Source organism: Triticum dicoccoides, chromosome 4B (genome assembly GCF_002162155.2).
Source record: "Triticum dicoccoides isolate Atlit2015 ecotype Zavitan chromosome 4B, WEW_v2.0, whole genome shotgun sequence".
Lineage (NCBI taxonomy): Eukaryota > Viridiplantae > Streptophyta > Magnoliopsida > Poales > Poaceae > Triticum > Triticum dicoccoides.
In genome coordinates this window covers 265329398-265337618 of record NC_041387.1, presented here as the reverse complement: position 1 = coordinate 265337618, position 8221 = coordinate 265329398, and positions in this window count along the sequence as shown.

Genomic DNA, 8221 nt, shown 5'->3' with positions numbered 1-8221 from the left:
GCCAAAATGCTAGTGCCGGAAGATGTCTGCGGCTGAACTCAACGATCGGCGCCCGATCAAGTTCGATGGGCACGGATGCATGCGGTTCGGAACCTATGGTCGGAGACGAATCCAAAGTTCCGATGACACAGGGCCCACTTAGGGTTGGATCTGTGTGCGGATCTATCGCCACCGAGTCTGCGGCTTCCGTGTCAGGGCTGAGCATCCCGTCCTCGGATGGCATGATCTGCTCCGGATCTAAGGCCAAAGCAGTTGTAGGTGCTACCTCCTAAGCACGGTCCGATGAAAGATTTAGGTCATGTTCATCGTGGTGACAGGAGCGGCCGTCATGGGCTCGAATCCATCGAAGATCAAGTCTCCGCGGATATCGTCCACGTAATTCAAGCTTCCCAATCTGACCTGATGGCCAGGGCGTAGCTGTCGATCCGCTCCAGATGGCCAAGCGAGTTGGCCCGCAGTGTGATGCCGCCGAATACGAAGATCTGTCCGGGGAGGAAGATCTCCCCCTGGACTGCATTCTTGTAGATGATTGATGGAGACATCAAACCTTTTGGTGATGACATAGTGGAACTCTCAATGAAAGCACCAATGTTGGTGTCAAAACCGGCGGATCTCGGGTAGGGGGTCCCGAACTGTGCGTCTAAGGTCGATGGTAACAGGAGACGGGGGACACCATGTTTACCCAGGTTCGGGCCCACTCTATGGAGGTAATACCCTACTTCCTGCTTGATTGATCTTGATGAATATGAGTATTACAAGAGTTGATCTACCACAAGATCGTAATGGCTAAACCCTAGAAGTCTAGCCTATGGGATTATTATTATGCCCTATGTACTAAGCCCTCCAGTTTATATAGACACCGGATGGGACTAGGGTTGTACAAAGTCGGTTACAGAGAAAGGAATCTACATAACCGAATCGCCAAGCTTGCCTTCCACGCAAAGGGGTGTCCCATCCAGACACGGGAAGAAGTCTTCTATCTTGTATCTTCATAGCCCAATAGTCTAGCCCATGTTAATAGTCCGGCTATCCAAGGACCCTTAATCCAGGACTCCCTTAGTTGGCATACTACTGAGGCTGATAGTTGGTGCGGGGTGCAGGAGCTTTTGGATGCTAATAGGTTGGCCTGTTTGGGGCTGGCTGCCATGGGCGAGGCTTCTGGTTACTGGAGCTTCCTTTGCTGGCCAGCTTGCGCTTGCGAGTATCTTCTAGAGCATGCCGCTTGTCTTCAAGCATGAGTGCTTTATTTTGGCAGCATCAGTGCTGACATCCTTAGGAGCATACCTTGATAGAACACTGAACTTCTGCATGTACTCCTTGGTAGTGCCACATCCTTGCTTCAACGCTTGGAACTCATGCTTTTTTATGGCCGTGATTCCAGAAGGAATATGGGCCTTGCAGAATTCTGCCTTGAAGTCATTCGAAGTGATTGCTTGCCCAGCTTGCATGACCTTGAATCCATCCCACCAAGCTCTGGCAGTTCCCCCGAGACAGTGGACAACATAAGCCTGTTGGGGAACATAGCAGAAATTCAAAATTTTCCTATGTGTCACCAAGATCTATCTATGGAGAAACCAGCAACGAGGGGAAGGAGAGTGCATCTACATACCCTTGTAGATCGCTAAGCGGAAGCGTTCCAGAGAACGGGGTTGATGGAGTCGTACTCGCCGTGATTCAGATCACCGATGACCTAGTGCCGAACAGACAGCACCTCCGCGTTCAACACACGTACGGAGCGGATGACGTCTCCTCCTTCTTGATACAGCAAGGGGGAAGGGGAGGTTGATTAAGATCCAGCAGCACGACGGCGTGGTGGTGGATGCAGCAGAACTCCGGCAGGGCTTCGCTAAGCAACTACGGGAGGAGGAGGAGGTGTTGCAGGGAGGAGGGAGGCGCCAGGGCTTATGGGTGCGGCCACCCCTCCCTCCCCTCCCTTTATATAGGCGCAAGAGAGGGGGAGGGCGCAGCCTTGCCCCTTCCTCCAAGGAAGGGGTGCGGCCAAGAGGGGGGAGGAGTCCATCCTCCCCAAGGCACCTCGGAGGTGCCTTCCCCTCTTTGGACTCTCCCCTCTCCAAGTCTCCTTGGCGCATGGGCCTCTTGGGGCTGGTGCCCTTGGCCCATATGGGCCAAGGCGCACCCCCTACAGCCCATGTGGCCCCCCGGGGCAGGTGGACCCCCCCGGTGGACCCCCGGACCCCTTTCGGCACTCCCGGTACAATACCGATAAAGTGCGAAACTTTTCCGGCGACCAAAATAAGACTTCCTATATATAATTCTTTACCTCCGGACCATTCCGGAACTCCTCGTGACGTCCGAGATCTCATCCGGGACTCCGAACAACATTCGGTTTGCTGCATACTCATATTCATACAACCCTAGCGTCACCGAACCTTAAGTGTGTAGACCCTATGGGTTCGGGAGACATGCAGACATGACCGAGATGTTCTCCGGTCAATAACCAACAGCGGGATCTGGATACCCATGTTGGCTCCCACATGTTCCACGATGATCTCATCGGATGAACCACGATGTCAAGGACTCAATCGATCCCGTATACAATTCCCTTTGTCTGGCGGTATTGTACTTGCCCGAGATTCGATCGTCGGTATCTCGATAACTTGTTCAATCTCGTTACCAGCAAGTCTCTTTACTCGTTTTGTAACACATCATCCCGTGATCAACCCCTTGGTCAAATTGTGCACATTATGATGATGTCCTACCGAGTGGGCCCAGAGATACCTCTCCGTTTACACGGAGTGACAAATCCCAGTCTCGATTCGTGCCAACCCAACAGACACTTTCGGAGATACCTGTAGTGCACCTTTATAGTCACCCAGTTACGTTGTGACGTTTGGTACACCCAAAGCATTCCTACGGTATCCGGGAGTTGCACAATCTCATGGTCTAAGGAAATGATACTTGACATTAGAAAAGCTTTAGCATACGAACTACGATCTTTGTGCTAGGCTTAGGATTGGGTCTTGTCCATCACATCATTCTTCTAATGATGTGATCCCGTTATCAATGACATCCAATGTCCATGGTTAGGAAACCATAACCATCTATTGATCAACGAGCTAGTCAACTAGAGGCTTAATAGGGACATTGTGTTGTCTATGTATCCACACATGTATCTGTGTTTCCTATTAATACAATTATAGCATGGATAATAAACGATTATCATGAACAAGGAAATATAATAATAACTAATTTATTATTGCCTCTAGGGCATATTTCCAACAGTCTCCCACTTGCACTAGAGTCAATAATCTAGTTCACATCGCCATGTGATTAACACTCACATGTCACATCGCCATGTGACCAACATCAAAGAGTTTACTAGTGTCATTAAACTAGTTCACATCATCATGTGATTTAGACTCAATGAGTTCTGGGGTTTGATCATGTTTTTCTTGAGAGAGGTTTTAGTCAACGGGTCTGCAAAATTCAGATCCGTATGTACTTCGCAAATCTCTATGTCATATTGTAAATGCTGCTTCCATGCTCCACTTGAAGCTACTCCAAATGGTTGCTCCACTATACGTATCCGGTTTGCTACTCAGAGTCATTCAGATAGGTGTTAAAGCTTGGATCGTCGTAACCCTTTACGCTGAACTCTTTATCACCTCCATAATTGAGAAATAAATCCTTATTACTCCAAGGACAATTTTGACCGCTATCTGGTGATCCACTCCTTGATCACCTTTGTACCCTCTTGCCAGACATGTGGCAAGGCACACATCAGGTACGGCACATAGCATAGCATACTGTAGAGCCTACATCTAAAGAATAGGGGACGACCTTCGTCCTTTCTCTCTTTTCTGCCGTGGTCGAGCTTTAAGTCTTATCTTCATACCTTACATCTCAGGTAAGAACTCCTTCTTTGACTAATCCATCTTGAACACCTTCAAGATCATGTCAAGGTATATGCTCATTTGAAAGTACCATTAAGCATTTTTGATCTATCCTCATAGATCTTGATGCTCAATGTTCAAGTAGCTTAATCCAGGTTTTCTATTGAAAAACACCTTTCAAATAACCCTATATGCTTTCCAGAAATTCTACATCATTTCTGATCAACAATATGTCGACAACATATACTTATCAGAAATTCTATAGTGCTCCCACTCACTTCTTTGGAAATACAAGTTTCTCATGAACTTTGTATAAACCCAAAATCTTTGATCATCTTATCAAAACGCACATTCCAACTCCGAGATGCTTACTCCAGTCCTTAGAAGGATCACTGGAGCCAGCATACCTTTTAGCATCCTTAGGATCGACAAAACTTTTCTGATTGTATCACATACAACCTTTCCTTACGAAAACTGGTAAGGAAACTCATCTTGACATCCATCTGCCAGATTTCATAAATGCAGCTAATGCTAACATGATTCCGACGGACTTAAGCATCGCTACAGATGAGAAAATCTCATCGTAGTCAACTCCTTGAACTTGTGAAAAAACTCTTCTCCACAAGTCGAGCTTCATAGATGGTGACATTACCATCCACGTCCGTCTTCTTCTTAAAGATCCATTTATCTCAATGGCTTGCCGATCATCGGGCAAGTCCACCAAAGTCCATGCTTTGTTCTGATACATGGATCCTATCTCGGATTTCATGGCTTCTAACCATTTGTCGGAATTTGGGCCCACCATCGCTTCTCCATAGCTCGTAGGTTCATTGTTGTCTAGCAACATGACCTTCAAGACAGGGTCACCGTACCACTCCGAAGCAGTACGCGTCCTTGTCGTCCTACGAGGTACGGTAGTGACTTGATCCGAAACTTCATGATCACTATCATAAGCTTCCACTTCAATTGGTGTAGGTGCCACAGGAACAACTTCCTATGCCCTGATACACACTGGTTGAAGTGATGGTTCAATAACCTCAGCAAGTCTCCACCATCCTCCCACTCAACTTTTCGAGACGAACTTTTCCTCGAGAAAGGACCCGATTCAAGAAACAATCCCTATTGCTTTCGGATCTGAATTAGGAGGTATACCCAACTGTTTTTTTGGGTGTCCTATGAAGATGCATTTTATCCGCTTTGGGTTCGAGCTTATCAACCTGAAACTCTTTCACATAAGCGTCGCAGCCCCAAACCTTTAAGAAATGACAACTTAGGTTTCTCCAAACGGTGTCGTCTCAACGGAATTATGTGGTACCCTATTAAAATGAGTGCGGTTGTCTCTAATGCCTAACCCATGAACGATAGTGGTAATTCGATAAGAGACATCATGGTACGCACCATATCCAATAGGGTGCTGTTATGATGTTCGGACACACCATCACACTATGGTGTTCCAGGCGGTATTAATTGTGAAACAATTTCCACAATGTCTTTGTTGCGTGCCAAAGCTCGTAACTCAGATACTCATCTTTATAATCATATCATAGACATTTTATCCTCTTGTCACGATGATCTTCAACTTCACTCTGGAATTACTTGAACCATTCAATAATTCAGACTTGTGTTTCATCAAGTAAATATACTCAGTATCTACTCGAATCATATGTGAAGTAAGAACATAACAATATTCACTGCATGCCTCAGCACTCATTGGACTGCACACATCAAAATGTGTTACTTCCAACAAGTTGCTATCTTGTTCCATCTTACTGAAAACGAGGCTTCTCAGTCATCTTGCCCATGTGGTATGATTTGCATATCTCAAGTGATTCAAAATCAAGTGAGTCCAAACGATCCATCTGCATGGAGTTTCTTCATGCTTATACACCAATAGACATGGTTTGCATGTCTCAAACTTTTCAAAAACGAGTGAGTCCAAAGATCCATCAACATGGAGCTTCTTCATGCGTTTTATACCAATATGACTTACATGGCAGTGCCACAAGTAGGTGGTACTATCATTACTATCTTATATCTTTTGGCATGAAAATGTGTATCACTACGATCGAGATTCAATAAACCATTCCTTTAGATGCATGACCATTGAAGGTATTATTCAAATAAATAGAGTAACCATTATTCTCCTTAAATGAATAACCGTATTGCGATAGACATAATCCAATCATGTCTATGCTCAACGCAAACACCAAATGACAATTATTCAGGTTTAATACTAATCTTGATGGTACAGGGAGCGTGCAATGTTTGATCACATCAAACTTGGAAACACTTCCAACACATATCGTCAGCTCACCTTTAGCTAGTCTCCGTTTATTCCGTAGCTCTTTTATTTCGAGTTACTAACACTTAGCAACTGAACCAGTATCTTAATACCCTGGTGCTACTAGGAGTACTAGTAAAGTACACATTAACATAATGTATATCCAATATACTTCTATCGACCTTGCCAGCCTTCTCATCTACCAAGTATCTAGGGTAATTCTGCTCTAGTGTCTATTCCCCTTATCACAGAAGCACTTAGTTTCGGGTTTGGGTTCAACCATGGGTTTCTTCACTAGAGCAGCAGCTGATTTGCCGTTTCATGAAGTATCCCTTCTTGCCCTTGCCCTTCTTGAAACTAGTGGTTTCACCAACCATCAACAATTGATGCTCCTTCTTGATTTCTACTTTTGCGGTGTCAAAACATCACGAATACCTCAAGGATCATCATCTCTGTCCCTGATATGTTATAGTTCATCACGAAGCTCTAGCAGCTTGGTGGCAATGTCTTTGGAGAAACATCACTATCTCATCTGGAAGATCAACTCCCACTCGATTCAAGTGATTGTTGCACTCAGACAATCTGAGCACAAGCTCAACGATTGAGCTTTTCTCCCTTAGTTTGCCGGCTAAGAAAATCGTCGGAGGTCTCATACCTCTTGACATGGGCACGAGCTTGAAATCCCAATTTCAGCCCTCGAAACATCTCATATGTTCCGCGATGTTTCAAAAATGTCTTTGGTGCCTCAACTCTAAACCGTTTAACTGAACTATCACGTAGTTATCAAAACATGTATGTCCGATGTTCGCAACATCCACAAACGACGTTTGGGGTTCAGCACACTGAGCGGTGCATTAAGGACATAAGCTTTCTATTGTCCGCATAATCGCTACTGTCAACTTTCAACTATATTTTCTCTAGGAACATATCTAAACAGTGGAACTAAAGCGCGAGCTTCCGACATAATTTGCAAAGATCTTTTGACTATGTTCAGGATAATTAAGTTCATCTTATGAACTCCCACTCAGATAGACATCCCTCTAGTCATCTAAGTGATTACATGATCCGAGTCAACTAGGCCGTGTCCGATCATCACGTGAGACGGACTAGTCATCATCGGTGAACATCTTCATGTTGATCGTATCTACTATACGACTCATGCTCGACCTTTCGGTCTCTGTGTTCCGAGGCCATGTCTGTACATGCTAGGCTCGTCAAGTTAACCCTAAATGTTTCGCGTGTGTAAATCTGTCTTACACCCGTTGTATGTGAACGTAAGAATCCATCACACCCGATCATCACATGGTGCTTAGAAGCGACGAACTTTAGCAACGGTGCACAGTTAGGGGAGAACACTTCTTGGAATTGTTGTAAGGGATCATCTTATTTACTACCGTTGTTCTAAGCAAACAAGATGCATAAACATGATAAAAATCACATGCAATCAAATAGTGACATGATATGGCCAATATCATTTTGCTCCTTTTGATCTCCATCTTCGGGGCTCCATGATCATCATCGTCACCGGCCTGACACCATGATCTTCATCATCATGATCTCCATCATGGTGTCTCCATGAAGTTGTCTTGCCAACTTATTACTTCTACTACTATGGCTACCGGTTAGCAATAAAGTAAAGTAATTACATGGCGTTGTTCAATGACACGCAGGTCATACAATAAATAAAGACAACTCCTATGGCTCCTGCCGGTTGTCATACTCATCGACATGCAAGTCGTGATTCCTATTACAAGAACATGATCAATCTCATACATCACATATCATTCATCACATTCTTCTTGGCCATATGACATCACATAGCATACCCTGCAAAAACAAGTTAGACGTCCTCTAATTGTTGTTTGCATGTTTTACGTGGCTGCTATGGGTTTCTAGCAAGAACGTTTCTTACCTACGCAAAAACCACAACGTGATATGTCAATTGCTATTTACCCTTCAGAAGGACCCTTTTCATCGAATCCGTTCTGACTAAAGTGGGAGAGACTGCCACCCGCTAGCCACCTTATGCACCAAGTGCATGTCAGTCGGTGGAACCTGTCTCACGTAAGTGTACTTGTACGGTCGG